General features: G+C 37.9%; 1 non-coding gene across 1 annotated transcript; it reads left to right on the top strand.

Annotated features, from left to right (window-relative positions):
• The first annotated feature begins 11,472 nt into the window (after positions 1-11,472).
• Positions 11,473-11,544, top strand: TRNAC-GCA. Its single transcript has one exon. It is a non-coding gene; the product is annotated as a tRNA-Cys (tRNA).
• The last annotated feature ends 6,827 nt before the right edge of the window (positions 11,545-18,371 follow it).

The raw sequence follows: 18,371 nt of genomic DNA, 5'->3' as shown, positions 1-18,371 counted from the left end.
CCCCAAAACCACAGACATCTCATAACTCATTACTGGACACTTCATTGCACTACAGAGAGAAGAAATACAGCTCCACCCACGAGAACACCAACATAAGCTTCCCTAACCAAGAAACCTTGACAAGCCACATGTACAAACCCAAACACAGAGAGGAAATGCCACAATAAAGAGAACTCCACAAACTGCCAGAATACAGAAAGGACACCCCAATCTCAGCAATTAAACAAGATGAAGAGACAGAGAAATACCCAGCAGATAAACGAACAGGATAAATGCCCACCAAACCAAACAAAAGAGGAAGAGATAGGGAATCTACCTGATAAAGAATTCTGAATAATGATAGTGAAATTGATCCAAAATCTTGAAATCAAAATGGAATCACAGATAAATAGCCTGGAGACAAGGACTGAGAAGATGCAAGAAAGGTTTAACAAGGACCTAGAAGAAATAACAAAGAATCAATATATAATGAATAATGCAATAAATGAAATCAAAAACACTCTGGAGGCAACAAATAGTAGAATAACAGAGGCAGAAGATAGGATTAGTGAATTAGAAGATAGAATGGTAGAAATAAATGAATCAGAGTGGAAAAAAGAAAATCGAATTAAAAGAAATGAGGACAATCTCAGAGACCTCAAGGAAAATATTAAATGCTACAACATTCAAATCATAGGGATCCCAGAAGAAGACAAAAAGAAAGACCATGAGAAAATACTTGAGGAGATAATAATTGAAAAATTCCCTAAAATGGGAAAGGAAATAATCACTCAAGTCCAAGAAACCCAGAGAGTCCCAAACAGGATAAACCCAAGGCGAAACACCACAAGACACATATTAATCAAATTAACAAAGATCAAATACAAAGAACAAATATTAAAAACAGCAAGGTAAAAACAACAAATAGCACAGAAGGGAATTCCCATAAGGATAACAGCTGATCTTTCAATAGAAACTCTTCAAGCCAGGAGGGAATGGCAAGACATACTTAAAGTGATGAAAGAAAATAACCTACAGCCCAGATTATTGTACCCAGCAAGGATCTCACTCAAATATGAAGGAGAAATCAAAAGCTTTACAGACAAGCAAAAGCTGAGAGAATCCAGCACCACCAAACCAGCTCTCCAATAAATACTAAAGGATATTCTCTAGACAGGAAACACAAAAAAGATGTATAAATTCGAACCCAAAACAATAAAGTAAATGGCAATGGGATCATACTTATCAATAATTACCTTAAACGTAAATGGGTTGAATGCCCCAATCAAAAGACAAAGACTGGCTGAATGGATACAAAAACAAGATGCTGTCTACAAGAGACCCACCTCAAAACAGGGGACACATACAGACTGAAAGTGAAGGGCTGGAAAAAGATTTTCCATGCAAATAGGGACCAAAAGAAAGCAGGAGTAGCAATACTCATATCAGATAAAATAGACTTTAAAACAAAGGCTGTGAAAAGAGACAAAGACGGTCACTACATAATGATCAAAGGATCAATCCAAGAAGAAGATATAACAATTATAAATATATGTGCACCCAACACAGGAGCACCGCAATATGTAAGACAAATGCTAACAAGTATGAAAGGAGAAATTAACAATAACACAATAATAGTGGCAGACTTTAATACCCCACTCACACCTATGGATAGATCAACTAAACAGAAGATTAACAAGGCAACACAAACTTTAAACAATACAATCGACCAGTTAGACCTAATTGATATCTTTAGGACATTTCATCCCAAAACAATGAATTTCACCTTTTTCTCAAGCGCACATGGAACCTTCTCCAGGATAGATCACATCCTGGGCCATAAATCTAGCCTTGGTAAATTCAAAAAAAACTGAAATCATTCCAAGCATCTTTTCTGACCACAATGCAGTAAGATTAGATCTCAATTACAGGAGAAAAACTATTAAAAATTCCAACATATGGAGGCTGAACAACACGCTGCTGAATAACCAACAAATCACAGAAGAAATCAAAATTTGCATAGAAACGAATGAAAATGAAAACACAACAACCCAAAACCCATGGGACACTGTAAAAGCAGTCCTAAGGGGACTGTTCATAGCAATACAGGCATACCTCAAGAACAAGAAAAAAGTCAAATAAATAACCTAACCCTACACCTAAAGCAACTAGAAAAGGAAGAAATGAAGAACCCCAGGGTTAGTAGAAGGAAAGAAATCTTAAAAATTAGAGCAGAAATAAATGCAAAAGAAACAAAAGAGACCATAGCAAAAATCAACAAAGCCAAAAGCTGGTTCTTTGAAAGGATAAATAAAATTGACAAACCATTAGCCAGACTCATCAAGAAACAAAGGGAGAAAAATCAAATCAATAAAATTAGAAACGAAAATGGAGAGATCACAACAGACAACACAGAAATATAAAGGATCATAAGAGACTACTATCAACAATTATATGCCAATAAAATGGACAACGTGGAAGAAATGGACAAATTCTTAGAAAAGTACAACTTTCCAAAACTTGACCAGGAAGAAATAGAAAATCTTAACAGACCCATCACAAGCACGGAAATTGAAATTGAAACTGTAATCAAAAATCTTCCAGCAAACAAAAGCGCAGGTCCAGACGGCTTCACAGCTGAATTCTACCAAAAATTTAGAGAAGAGCTAACACCTATCCTGCTCAAACTCTTCCAGAAAATTGCAGAGGAAGGTAAACTTCCAAACTCATTCTATGAGGCCACCATCACCCTAATACCAAAACCTGACAAAGATCCCACAAAAAAAGAAAACTACAGGCCAATATCACTGATGAACATGGATGCAAAAATCCTTAACAAAATTCTAACAATCAGAATCCAACAACACATTAAAAAGATCATACACCATGACCAAGTAGGCTTTATCCCAGGGATGCAAGGATTCTTCAATATCTGCAAATCAATCAATGTTATAAACCACATTAACAAATTGAAAAATAAAAACCATATGATTACCTCAATAGATGCAGAGAAAGCCTTTGACAAAATTCAACATCCATTTATGATAAAAACTCTCCAGAAAGCAGGAATAGAAGGAACATACCTCAACATAATAAAAGCTATATATGACAAACCCACAGCAAACATTATCCTCAATGGTGAAAAAATTGAAAGCATTTCCTCTAAAGTCAGGAAAAAGACAAGGGTGCCCACTTTCACCATTACTATTCAACATAGTTTTGGAAGTTTTGGCCACAGCAATCAGAGCAGAAAAAGAAATAAAAGGAATCCAAATTGGAAAAGAAGAAGTAAAACTCTCACTATTTGCAGATGACATGATCCTCTACATAGAAAACCCTAAAGACTCCACCAGAAAATTACTAGAACTAAGCAATGATTATAGTAAAGTTGCAGGATATAAAATCAACACACAGAAATCCCTTGCATTCCTATACACTAATAATGAGAAAACAGAAAGAGAAATGAAGGAAACAATTCCATTCACCATTGCAACAGAAAGAATAAAATAGGAATATATCTACCTAAAGAAACGAAAGCCCTATATACAGAAAACTATAAAACACTGGTGAAAGAAATCAAGGAGGACACTAATAGATGGAGAAACATACCATGTTCATGGATTGGAAGAATCAATATAGTGAAAATGAGTATACTACCCAAAGCAATTTATAGATTCAATGCAATCCCTATCAAGCTACCAACAGTATTCTTCACAGAGCTAGAACAAATAATTTCACAATTTGTATGGAAATACAAAAAACCTCGAATAGCCAAAGCTATCTTGAGAAAGAAGAATGGAACTGGAGGAATCAACCTACCTGACTTCAGGCTCTATTACAAAGCCACAGTCATCAAGACAGTATGGTACTGGCACAAAGACAGAAATATAGATCAATGGAACAAAATAGAAAGCCCAGAGATAAATCCACGCACGTATGGACACCTTATCTCTGACAAAGGAGGCAAGAATATAGAATGGAGAAAAGACAATCTCTTTAACAAGTGGTGCTGGGAAAACTGGTCAACCACTTGTAAAAGAATGAAACTAGAACACTTTCTAACACCATACACAAAAATAAACTCAAAATGGATTAAAGATCTAAATATAAGACCAGAAACTATAAAACTCCTAGAGGGGAACATAGGCAAAACACTCTCCGACATACATCACAGCAGGATCCTCTATGACCCACCTCCCAGAATATTGGAAATAAAAGCAAAAATAAACAAATGGGACCTAATTAAAATTAAAAGCTTCTGCACAATAAAGGAAACTATAAGCAAGGTGAAGACAGCCTTCAGAATGGGAGAAAATAATAGCAAATGAAGCAACTGACAAACAGCTAATCTCAAAAATATACAAGCAATACCTGCAGCTCAATTCCAGAAAAATAAATGACACAATCAAAAAATGGGCCAAAGAACTAAATAGACATTTCTCCAAAGAAGACATACAGATGGCTAACAAACACATGAAAAGATGCTCAACATCACTCATTATCAGAGAAATGCAAATCAAAACCACTATGAGGTACCATTTCATGCCAGTCAGACGGCTGCAATCCAAAAGTCTACAAGCAATAAATGCTGGAGAGGGTGTGGAGAAAAGGGAACCCTCTTACACTGTTGGTGGGAACGCAAACTAGTACCGCCAATATGGAGAACAGTGTGGAGATTCCTTAAAAAACTGGAAATAGAACAGCCATATGACCCAGCAATCCCACTGCTGGGCATACACACTGAGGAAACCAGAAGGGAAAGAGACACGTGTACCCCAATGTTCATCGCAGCACTGTTTATAATAGCCAGGACATGGAAGCAACCTAGATGTCCATCATCAGATGAATGGATAAGAAAGCTATGATACATATACACAATGGAGTATTATTCAGCCATTAAAAAGAATACATTTGAATCAGTTCTAATGAGGTGGATGAAACTGGAGCCTATTATACAGAGTGAAGTAAGCCAGAAAGAAAAACACCAATCCAGTATACTAACGCATATATATGGAATTTAGAAAGATGGTAACAATAACGCTGTATACTAGACAACAAAAGAGACACTGATGTATAGAAGAGTCTTCTGGACTCTGTGGGAGAGGGAGAGGGTGGGATGATTTGGGAGAATGGCATTGAAATACATATAATATCATTTATGAAACAAGTCACCAGTCCAGGTTCCACACACGATACTGGATGCTTGGGGCTGGTGCACTGGGATGATCCAGAGGGATGGTATGGGAAGGGAGGAGGGAGGAGGGTTCAGGATGGTGAACACGTGTATACCTGTGGTGGATTCATTTTGATATTTGGCAAAACCAATACAATGTTGTAAAGTTTAAAAATAAAATAAAATTTAAAAAAAGACATGTTAAAATCTTTAAAAAAATAAAATAAAATGTATAAAGCATTATAAAATTATCAGGCAAGTATTCCTCCATAATATTTGATTACTTGAAAAAACTCCGTGCCTTGTATCCTTGTCAGTTTATGTATATAAATACACAGGTGTGCATGCATGCTTAGTCACTCGGTCATGTCCAATTCTTTGTGACCCATGGACTATAGCCCACCAGGTTCCTCTGTTCCTGGGATTCTCCTGGCACAAATACTGGAGTGGGTAGCTGTTTCCTTCTCCAAGGGATCTTCCTGACCCAGAGATTGAACCTGGATCTTCTGCATTGCAGGAAGATTCTTTAAAATCAGAGCTACCAGAGAAGCCCCATAAACATGCATACCAGCAAGTCTATTCTCAAAAGTGTATAGTAATGATTTGTTAGAAACTGTTTTGTGTCTTTCTCAAAGAATAGCACCCAAGTATATTTTTTGAAGGTTATTTCCAGTTTCCTGCATAAATAATAGGATTTAAACTTTTATCTAAGAAATATTAATAGGAAACATCATAATTACAACCATAAAATTATAAAATTCTAAACCTGGTTCTAAACTTACTAAAAAAAAAGTGATAAATATTATAACATTACTCAGTAATTTGCAAATATACTGTCATCCCAAGACTGCACTCCCTTATTCCACGTTTTGGGGAACAGATCTATACAATATTACCTGTAGAAAAATGTTTCTTGGACATACTATTTCAAACACAGTTCAGATAAATGAATGTCAAAGATAATTTCTAAATTAACATTCCAGATTATAAAATATGAATCAGTCAAATATGATGATTCCCCAACAGACACACATGAGGAATTCTGGAGTATTATGAAGGCACTGCAAAGAGAATGACAGAAATTCCTGTCACAGTCACCAAGGATGCACTAAGTTATTCATAAGATATGTCTTGGTGCATGTCATGATTAATTTTGTATTTCGATTTGACTGGGTCACAGGGTGCTCAGATATTTAGCTAAACATTATTTCCAGGTATACCTGTGAGAGCTTTTTTGGATGAGATTAGAATTTGAATTGGTGGGCTCAGTGAATTGTCCTTCCTGGTGTGGTTGGGACTCATTCAGTCCTCTGAGGGCCTGAACAGATGAAAGGTGTAAGAAGGGAAAATTTATTTCTCCTCTCTCCAACTACTGAGATGGGATTGTGGTGTTCTGCACTCAGACTGGAACCTATCCCCAAAGCTTCTCTGGTTTTCAGTTCTTCAGACTCAGACTCATTCAGAATAAACTATACCATTAGTTGTCCTGGTCTCCAATTTGTAGATAGAGAAAGAGATGCAGGCATGTTCAGTCACTGAGTCACTGCATGGACTGTAGCCCGCAAGGCTCCTCTGTCCCTGAGGAATACTGGAGTGGGTGGCCATTTCCTTTTCCAAGGGATCTTCCTGACCCAGGAATCGAACCTGTGTCTCCCTTGTCTCCTGCATTACAGGTGATTCTTTACCACTGAACTACGTAGGATTCTTTGACACAGATATGTTTATATTTATCTGTGTGTGTGCTCAGTCACTTCAGTCATGTTTGATGCTGAAAACCCATGGTTTGTAGCCCACTAGGCTCCTCTGTTCATGTATTCTCCAGGCAATGCTACTGAAGCGGGTTGCCAATGCCTCCTTCAGAGGATCTTCCTGACCCACAGATCAAACCCACATCTTCTGTGGCTCCTGCACTGGTAGGTGAATTCTTCACCACTGAGCCTTAAGTGCCAACATATACCAGGAGGGTATATATTGATTCTGTTTTTCTGAAGAACTCTGGAGAAACAGAGTGCATTTTATTGGTTCCAGTTAAAATAAATTCTATGTTCTTGAAAGAACGTCATACTGACAGTCTTAGGGATTGTCCCATAAATCATATAATTTATCAGCTTGGCCAGAGATAGTTCATACTTTCCTGACCCTCCCTATACAATATATAAAATGTAACCTGTAAGGGAACTGCTTTGAAGTCAGAAGGGCATCATTAGTATAGTGGTGAGTATGACCAACCTAGATAGCATATTCAAAAGCAGAGACATTACTTTGCCAACAAAGGTTCATCCAGTCAAGGCTATGGTTTTTCCTGTGGTCGTGTATGGATGTGAGAGTTGGACTGTGAAGAAGGCTGAGCACTGAAGAATTGATTCTTTTGAACTGTGGTGTTGGAGAAGACTCTGGAGAGTCCCTTGGACTGCAAGGAGCTCTAACCAGTCCATTCTGAAGGAGATCAGCCCTGGGATTTCTTTGGAAGGAATGATGCTAAAGCTGAAACTCCAGTACTTTGGCCACCTCATGGGAAGAGTTGACTCATTGGAAAAGACTCTGATGCTGGGAGGGATTGGGGGCAGGAGGAGAAGGGGAAGACAGAGGATGAGGTGGCTGGATGGCATCACTGATTCGATGGACGTGAGTCTGGGTGAACTCTGGGAGTTGGTGATGGACAGGGAGGCCTGGCGTGCTGCGATTCATGGGGTCGCAAAGAGTCGGACACGACTGAGTGACTGATCTGATCTGATCTGATCCTGGCCTGAAATGCGCAGGAAATGGGGATTCCATTCCCGGATGGGGAGGCAACATGCCTTTTCTGTGCTTTCCTCATGGCTTAAAGAGTAAAGAATCTGCCTGCAATACCTGAGACCTGGGTTCAACCCCTGGATCAGGAAGATCCCCTGGAAAGGGGCATGGCAATCCACTCCAGTATTCTTGCCTGGAGAACCCAATGGACTGTGGAGCGTGGCGGGCTACAGTCTGTGGGGTCTCAAAGAGTCGGACACGACTGAGCGACTAACACACTAACCTGTAGAGAACTGCTTTGAAGTCAGAAGGCAGTTATATTATATATCTGTTTGGGTTTGATTCTCAGTTTCTCAATTGGGATTGTTCCTGGAGAAGGAAACAGCAATACACTCCAGTATTCTTGCCTGGAAAAATCCCATGGACAGAGAAGCCTGGTAGCCTACCATCAATGGGGTTGCAAAAGTCAGATGACTCACAACTTAGCGACTAAACCACCTGGGTTTGATCTTCAGTTTCTCTGTTGGGATTGTAGACACTCACATGAAATATTACATAAAATATTATTTTCTATACACTAATGAACATTAGAAATTATATTAAAATCTACCATATATTTTGCCAGTCACTTGATAATTATAGTACTTTTTTCTTTTAAAAAGGTAGTCTCTCTAACAGCATTATGAAATTCATACACATAACATCGATTGTTTTAGTTTCATGAGTTGTACAGTATTTTATGACATTTAACTAAGAGCACAAAAGCACATATTGGCATGCTGTACCATGCATGTTTCATCAGAGGTGAGTTCTTAATTTTTTTAATATGCATAAAAATGATAGTATAGCCATTATTTAGTTGGGATCAATAATATCTCTAAATTCACGAGATCAAATAAACATTTGTTTTGGCTTTTTAATCTTTTGTGGCACTTCCTTTTTATCAGTTGGGTTTAGCTCTGTATTTTGTTGTTGTTCACTAAGTCATGTCCTACTCTTCGAGACCCCATGGACTGCAACATGCCAAGCTTCCCTGTCCTTCACTATATCCCAGAGTTTGCTCAAATTTATGTCCATTGAGTCAGTGATGCCATCCAAATATTTTATCCTCTGTCACCCTCTTCTCCTTTTGCCTTCAATCTTTCCCAGCATCGGGGTCTTTTCTAACGAGTCGGCTCTTCTCATTAGGTGGCCAAAGTATTGGAGTTTCGGCTTCACCATCGATCCTTCTGATGAATATTCAGGGTTGATTCCCTTTAGGATTGACTGGTTTTATCTCCTTGCAGTCCAAGGGACTCTCAAGAGTCTTCTCCCACACTACAGTTTGAAATCATCAGTTCTTCTGCGCTCAGCCTTCTTTATGCTCCAACTCTCATACCTGTACATGATTACTGGAAAAACCATAGCTTTGACTATATGGAGCTCTGTATTTTAAATGTACGTAAAAGTTCTTTTTTGTCTTCTTACTTCCTTATACTTAACTAAATTATATTTGTATGAATTTTTAAGAATTGTCAACTAAAATGAACAGTTTGAATATCTAATGACAATAATTTATAGATCCAAATATATCTTTTTAGAAATATATTGTGTTTGAATACAAAAAAATTAGAAAATTATACATAATATACTCAATGAGTAAATGAAAAAGATAAATGAGAATGGAAATTTTTTTATTTTCCAGAATAAGTGCCTATATAGCATAAAATTTAAGTAAATATGTTTTCAATTTATGTATTTTATTATTTATCTTCATAGCAATTTTTATTTAATCACTATGAATAAATTAAGATATCCATGCATGCTCAGTTGCTCAGTCATGCCCAACTCTTTGTGACCCCAAGGACTGTAGCCTACAGGGCTCCTCTGTCCATGGGATTTTCCAGGCAAGAATACTGGAGTGGGTTACCATTTCCTCCTCCGGGGGATCTTCCCAACCCAAGATTGAACCCATGTCTCCGGCATTTCCTACATTACAGGCACATTCTTTACTTCTGAACCACTGGGGAAGCCAAAAACTAAGATGCAGTTGATAATAAATTACAATGAGTTATCCAGTACTTTGGCCACCTCATACGAAGAGTTGACTCATTGGAAAAGACTCTGATGCTGGGAGGGATTGGGGGCAGGAGGAGAAGGGGACGACAGAAGATGAGATGGCTGGATGGCATCACTGACTCAATGGACATGAATCTGAGTGAACTCCGGGAGTTGGTGATGGACAGGGAGGCCTGGCGTGCTGAAATTCATGGGGTTGCAAAGAGTCAGACATGACTGAGCAACTGAACTGAACTGAACTGAACTGATATGTTTAATTTGTTCACTGAATTAATGATGAAGAACGTTTTTATATTGTCTAAAAAGAGTCTTCAGGAGAAACTATATTAGAAAATTAGTATTATGTAAAATTATAAAAGCACAATGCTAGACCTGTAAGTCTTTAATTTTTTAATACAGATCGAGTTACCAGACTCAAAGTAGAAGTTTGTTCCCCCCCCCCCCAAAATATGTTCACCTGAGCCTTCTCAGTAAATTTTATCTAATTTGCAAGAAGACTGACATGGATCTCTTTTTGTTATGGGCCTGCCAACATGACCTTTTAGTTCTTTCCTTAATTATAAAGAGGGAAAAAAATGAAGATGAACAGGTTTAGTCAATTCTGAGAATCAATGGGCCATTTGACATTTTCAGTAAGAGAAATAAAATTTCTAATGAGAATGTTTGAATAATATCCATCAAAATGATCTTGGTGGTATGAAAGTTATCACACCTATTGAGTCACAAAGATGAGTCAAGATAAACATTGAAAAAATAAAATAAAATAAATTTAGAAAAAAAACAGTGACTAGATTGTGAGAGAGTGAATAAAATTGAAACTGAGTAAGTAGGATTGTGATTAGACTCTAAAATGACTAAATTGCCAACTAATATGAAAATGTCAACTAATATGAAGTCACTTAGTCCTTTCGGACTCTTTTCGACACCATGGACTGTAGCCTACCAGGCTCCTCAGTCCATGGAATTTTCTAGACAAGCGTAGTGGAGTGGGTTGCCATTTCCTTCTCCAGGGGATCTTCCCAACCCAGGAATTGAACCTGGGTCTCCTGCATTTCAAGCAGACGCTTTGCTATCTGAACCACCAGGGAAGCCAATAATAGTGCTGGCCAAATGGAATTAGTTTCATCCAAAACTGAGGAAAGGAACCATAATCTGTATTGCTGTTGGCTTTCAAAGTTGGAGTCATAATCATTGCTGCTTTCTCTATAGCACTATTATGTTGGAGACTGAGGAAATACACTTGAAATAGTTTTATTATTATCCTAATAAATTGATATACATTAAAAAATGACTTTAAAAAAGTCGTCCATTCACTGTCCTCTCATGCCCTATTTGGGGAACATGAGGAAATCTATTTTAGAGTGAACATTAGGGAGGAAATATACATAGAAATTTTATGATACTAGTATAACTAAATTAATTTGACTGCACTTTTTCATAAACACCTCCAGGTTTGTGCATGAGACTGAGTTTGTGTGAAGCAGCAGCACAAGGTTCTGTTTTTTTGTTTATGTAAGATACTTAGGGCTTCCCTGGTGGCTCAGATGGTAAAGCATCTGCCTGCAATGCAGGAGACCCAGGTTCAATCCCTGGGTAGGGAAGATTCCCTGGAGAAGGAAATGGCAACCCACTCCAGTACTTTCCTGGAAAAGTCCATGGACTGAGGAGCCTGGTAGGCTACAGTCTATGGAGTTGCAAAGAGTCCGACAGGACTGTGTGACTTTACTTTCACTTTTTAAGATACTTAGAGCACTTCCCATCTCTGCTAACTTTCAAGATGCACCAGCTTTGGCACCTCAGCAATGTTACTTTGCTATTGAAATTAAGAAAGCCAGGAACACTGACAATGATGATAACGCTAAATTCTGCATTTTGTAAGGTAGGATGTTAGACATGAGCAAGGAAGAGTGGCCTAGCCAAAAAATATTCAAACTGATCTCTAATCCCGACCCCAGACAAGCCCAATGCAGCCCAGGGGAGCTTATCCGTATGCTACAAAATAGCCACAGAGACTTTTCCAAGTCCAAGGCTTGTGCCTTATATAAAAGTGGATACAAACTAACCACAGGGATTTCTCCAACTCTGGCACATGCATCCTTGATACACAGCTGTGTCCTCATGTGACCTGACAGCCAAGCACCTATTGCTGCTGCTGCTGCTGCTAAGTCGCTTCAATCGTGTCCGACTCTATGTGACCCCATAGACGGCAGCCCACTAGGATCCGCCGTCCCTGGGATTCTCCAGGCAAGAACACTGGAGTGGGTTGCCATTTCCTTCTCCAAAGCGTGAAAGTGAAAGCACCTAATAAGGGTTCATAAATATTTCACACATATATTCATCTGATTATAACAGACTCAATTATGGGAAAGACTTCTGCAAAGAGCCTATTGTTATGTAATTTGCAACTGTGGATCAACTATCAGTCCCCGCCCACTTAGATAAATACGCAGAAGCCCTGTCTTGAAAAACCCTTGTCCCCCATCATGTCAGCCCTGGTGACTTTCTTGGCTTGGCCCATCTTTTTGAGCTAGTATTTCTGTTCTTGCTACAGTAAGTTTGTTTTTGCCACTGGTAAGATCTCAGATTCTTCTTTGTCTTTTTACCAAGAACCAAAGTCCATGAGGAAGGGTCCTCTGACGGCTCCCTATCCACTAGCAATTTTAAGAGGAAATATGTTCTATTTGATAAAAATATGCCTTTGGCGATTCACTGAATAATTTATATATTTTAAGCACTAATTATTAGATATAATCATCATCATTTAAATCCTATTGTTTAGCTTTTTAAAAAAGCTCTGATCTCTAAATTTATGTAGTTTTACATTAACTAAAAATAAGTGAATGAAAAATGCATAGTGCACAAACCTAAAGTCCTAAAGATATTTAGTACTTCTTGTTACATAAGGTAAAGTAAAGAGATTTACAGTTTAACTATCCTCACAGAGTATTATGACAGAGAAGGCAATGGCACCCCACTCCAGTACTCTTGCCTGGAAAATCCCATAGACGGAGGAGCCTGGTAGGCTGCAGTCCATGGGGTCGCTAAGAGTTGGACACAACTGAGCGACTTCACTTTCACTTTTCACTTTCATGCACTGGAGAAGGAAATGGCAACCCACTCCAGTGTTCTTGCCTGGAGAATCCCAGGGATGGGGGAGCCTGGTGGGCTGCCATCTATGGGGTCTCACAGAGTCGGACACGACTGAAGTGACCTAGCAGCAGCAGCAACAGAGTATTATGAATGTAATACACCACACAGGAGCTCAGGGGAGGTACTGGGATTAATCACCAGGCAGAGAAAAAGAGAGGGAACCATTGGTGCATGTTTTGTACTCTGGTTTCTGTAGGAAGGGGAGAGGGAGGCAGAATCAACAGGCTTAGGATTGGCTAATTTGAATAACTTCAGCAAACTGTAAGGCATAGGTGTTATCCTTGGAAATACCTGACCCTGTGGAGATTACTATATAGTGGCCCAGGCTGTGAAAGCCCCATATGAGAAATGGTTGTGGGTTTAGGACTTAATCAGCTGCTCAAGTAATAGAACTGACCAGTCTCTACTGAGAGCCTCAAGACTGGCTCAAAATAGAAAAACAAACAACAAAAAATCCAAAACTGTATTGCAAAGGTATTTTCAGTCTGTCTGTTCTCCTTCACTTCAGCCATTTCTGTGGCTGTGTAGTGGAATCTCAATGAGAGCTTTAACAGGAATTTACCTGATAAAGGTATACCTTGGAGACACTGTGGATTCATTTCCAGATCACCATAATAATGCAAATATTGCAACAAAGTGAGTCATATGAAATTGTGGTTGAGTATATAAAAGTTGTTTTTACACTGCACTATAGTCTTATAGTTTATTAAGCATGCAGTAGCATTGTGTCTTGACTGAGTGACTTCACTTTCACTTTTCACTTTCATGCATTGGAGAAGGAAATGGCAATCCACTCCAGTGTTCTTGCCTGGAGAATCCCAGGGATGGTGGAGTCTGGTGGGCTGCTGTCTATGGGGTCGAACAGAGTCGGACACCACTGAAGTGACTTAGCAGCAGTAGCAGCAGCAGCACTGTCTCTAAGAAACAAGGTACAAACCTTAATTTAAAAATACTTTATTGCTATAAAATGCTAACCATCATCTGAACCTTCAGCAAATCATAGTGAAAACATCACTGATCACTGATCACAAATCACCATAGCAAATATAAGAATGAAAAAGTTTGAATATTGCAAGAATTGTTAAAATATGACAGAAAGTAAAAAAATTGCTGTTGAAAAAAATGCTAATAGAAAAACTTGCTGACATAGGGTTGCCACAAATATTCAATTTGTAAAAAACCATGATATCTGTGAGGTGCAATAAATGATTTATGCCTGTAATAATAATGCTGAACATACTTTCATTTTTATATTGACCAATTTTATACTTACATTCATGAATTAACTGCTCAGAACATTTGTCCAATTTTATTTGGTGTTTCTTCTTATGATACATTTTAAAACAGCATAAAACAACAAAGTAGAATGGATATAGGAAAAAATAATTGAACCAAACTACATAAACAAAGTGTGTGACATTTTTCATTAAATTCATCTAAGCATTCAGTGAAATTTCAATAGGAATTTCAACCTTATTAAATAGAATAAAATGGGCTGTAAAACTTACATGAAAATATATACAGACAATAATGAGAAAAATACTACTGAATACAGCGATCAAAGTTAAAAGACTTTTTAACTATAAGCTATAAACATTTATTACGAGTTATAGTCAGTTTGGGGCTCAAACAATCAAGAATCTGCCTGAAATGAGGGAGATCTGGGTTTGATACCTGGGTCAGGGAGATCCCCCACAGAAAGGAATGGCAACCCACTCCAGTATTCTTGCTTTGAGAATTCCACAGACAGAGGAGCCTGATGGATCCATGAGATCACAAAGAATCAGACACAACTGAGCAGCTAACACCACCACAACAGTAACTTTTAAAATTGTGATGTTGGTGCAGGAAGAGATAAAACAAGTCAGGAAAAAAGAGAGTCTACAAAATATTCCTACATATTTGACTATGTGATTTACGACAAAGTTATTACTTTCATAAAACAGGAGACACGTTTTCAATACATGATGCCAGAATAATTGCATATATATATAGAAAAAAAGTGAACTTTGCCTTTACCTTAAAGAATAAAAGTCAATTCTAGATGTATTACAATAAAAAGAATATCTTCACTGTCTTACATTGTACATTCAACCACAAAGTTAAATGTATATGTAGATATGGATATATATTTATAAGTATATAAATAAACATCTATGGATTTTGCTCTTATTTAGTTGCTAAGTCATGTCAGATTCTTTTGGGACTCCATGTACTATAGTCTGCCAGGTTTCTCTCTCCGTGGGATTTCCCAGGCAAGAATACTGGAATGGGTTGCTATTTTCTTTTCCAGGGGATCTTCCTGACCCAAGGATTGAAAACCTGTGTCCCTACATTGGCAGGTAGATTCTTTATAACTGAGCCACCAGGCAAGCCCTGCATCTATGGATAGTTTATATACATGTACATATGTATGTTATATGTATATGTACATGTGTTAAACTATGGCTATGGATAAAATATAGATCTGTATCTCCATATGATACACACACATAATTTAAAAAATACTGGATCCAAAGTATATTAAAAATGCCTGTGATAAGGTTTTTAAAACTAATAATTAGAAAAGTATTTTTAAATGGAGGATGTGCAAGTTGAACATTTTATAGGTAAAATGTGTGAGTAGATTATGCTCTGAACAAAGAAACTTTAAGATTTATATACCCCAATACAAGGACTCCAACAGGCACAGAGATTAGAAGCAGAGAGATTGGACAAAAACAGGCTTCAGATGTATATATGTAAATATATATAGAAGTGTCTTTTCATATTACACAATTTTGACTTGATATTTAAGTCAATGAAGAATCACTTGTATATGTTATATAGTAGCTTTAACTTGTTTAATTTCAATCCCAGAATGATTACTTTGGCTGCACATTGGAGTGGCCTAGTGGGCAGAATTCTAAGGTGGCTCTCCAAAACACCACCCACTGGTGCACTTGCTTTCCTGTAATCCCCTCCGCTTGAGCACAGGTGAAATCTGTGACTGCTTGGAACCAAGAGAATACGGCAAATGTGAGCGATCATATGTATGTGATTAACATCCCTAACACTTGAACTGTGACTTAATGAAAAGGGAGATAATCCTGTGTGGAGCTGACTTAACCAGGTGAGACTTTAAAAAGGCATTCAGGACTTCCCTGGGGTGAACGAAGCAGAGGCAGCGTCTTGCTGGCTTTGAAAAAACAAGCCGTCATGTTGTACGAGGGCCCTAGAAGGGGACTCAGAGAAGACTAGTGGAAGCTGACTTTGGACCTGAGAGTGGCTCCTGACAGACAGTCTGTGAGAAAAACGGGCCCTTATTCGTACAACCAGGAGCTACAAACTGCCATGTGAACTTGGAAGAGGTCCCCAAACTTTGTGGGCAATGCAGCATGCTGAAATTTTAATTGCAGCCCTGTGAGGTCTAGAACAAAGCCCAGTTAAGCCATCACCATGTTCCTGACCCATGGATGTGTGAGAAAAATCAAGGTATTTTTTTTTAAGTCTCTAAATTTCTAGTGGCTCTCTAAGTTTGTGTGTGTTAAATTTCTAAGTTTATTACATGGCAATAGAAAACTATTGTAATTTGTCTATAAGTAGAAAAGACAAGTTAGGAGAGAAGAGAGATCATGGTAAACTCAAAGAGTTTTAGAACAAATACTACTACTACTCTAGACAGAAGTTTCAGATCAGATCAGTCGCTCACTTGTGTCCGACTCTTTGCGACCCCATGAATCGCAGCACGCCAGGCCTCCCTGTCCATCACCAACTCCCTGAGTTCACTCAGACTCATGTCCATCAAGTCAATGATGCCATCCAGCCATCTCATCCTCTTTCGTCCCCTTCTCCTCCTGCCCCCAATCCCTCCCAGCATCAGAGTCTTTTCCAATGAGTCAACTCTTTGCATGAGGTGGCCAAAGTACTGGAGTTTCAGCTTTAGGATCATTCCTTCCAAAGAAATCCCAGGGCCGATCTCCTTCAGAATGGACTGGTTGGATCTCCTTGCAGTCCAAAGGACAGAAGTTTAAATCTACACTAATGAGGTGGACTGATTTTTATGCCTTGGGATATCTTTAACCTGGTACTTAAGAGTGTTTCTATTGCCTGGTTCTTTAAAAATATATTTTTTAATTGAAGGGTAACTGCTTTATAATGTGTTGGTTTCTGCCTTACATCAGCATGAATCACCATAGGTATACATATATCCCCTCCCTCTTGAAACTCCCTGCCACCCATCTGGGTTGTCACAGAGCCCTGGTTTGAGTTCCGTGAGTCATACAGCAAATTCCCACTGGCTATTTATTTTACTTAAGGTAATATGTGCTTTATTTATTTTACATAAGGTAATATATACTACTCTCTCCACTTGTCCCACCTCACCTGCTTTCTATTGCTAAATCTTTAGCTTTTCTGACTTTGAATTGCTGCACTGGAAATTCATGAAGTGAACTGTACTTTAGACTATAGATGCAGTGATTGTGGGGACTTCTGTATTTGTGAAAAATAATAATCAAGTTTCGATGTAGACATTTTCCATTCCTCAAAGAAAACTTTACAAATTTATTGTAGATTGTCTTTTGATTGTCAGTGTTCCATACATACTTCAAACCTAAGTGTGTTTTGATTATTATCATTAAAGTAGAATTATATAGTTCCACATTTCAAGAGTTTTTATGAGTTGAAGAAATATTCAGTATCAAAGCCTATATTTCCTTTCCTCATCCTAGGCTTCTTTCTAGATGGGTAACTTTCTATAAAATTATAAAATTGACAGCTTTCCTAAAATGTAAGTTTTAGTAGAAATAATCCTGGAATATAGTCAGGAAAACAAATTGTGTTTTATATTTGTATATATAAATGTATAGACTATGGCAATTGGCTTATTCCTTGATGTTTGTTTTAGTTAGCTGACCAAATGGATGAAATTATCACATTTCAAAATAATCTCAGGCTAACTTACTTTTAAAACTAGATTAAATCTGGTTCTACTAAAGGTTAATTAGTCCTAAACTGCAGAATTCTGTTACATCATAGATGATTATTGTAAAGGATGCATGCTAAGGTTACTTCAATGAGACTCATATCTTCTCCCATTAGTATAGACAAAACCTGTGACTCAGTTCTTAACTAAAAGAATATGGAAAAATTGAGGGATTTTACAGATGTATGGTAAGGTTTAAAATCAGTTATCCTTGAATTAATCAAAATAAAGATTAATCAGTGTAGTATTCTTATCATGTGAAACTTCTAAAAGAAGGTACCAGGCACTTGGCAATTAGGGAGTGAAAACCAC

This window comes from Bos indicus x Bos taurus, chromosome 1, assembly GCF_003369695.1.
Source record: "Bos indicus x Bos taurus breed Angus x Brahman F1 hybrid chromosome 1, Bos_hybrid_MaternalHap_v2.0, whole genome shotgun sequence".
Classification (NCBI taxonomy): Eukaryota; Metazoa; Chordata; class Mammalia; order Artiodactyla; family Bovidae; genus Bos; species Bos indicus x Bos taurus.
Note: the sequence above shows the minus strand (reverse complement) of the source record. Positions and strands in the feature narration are given on the sequence as shown.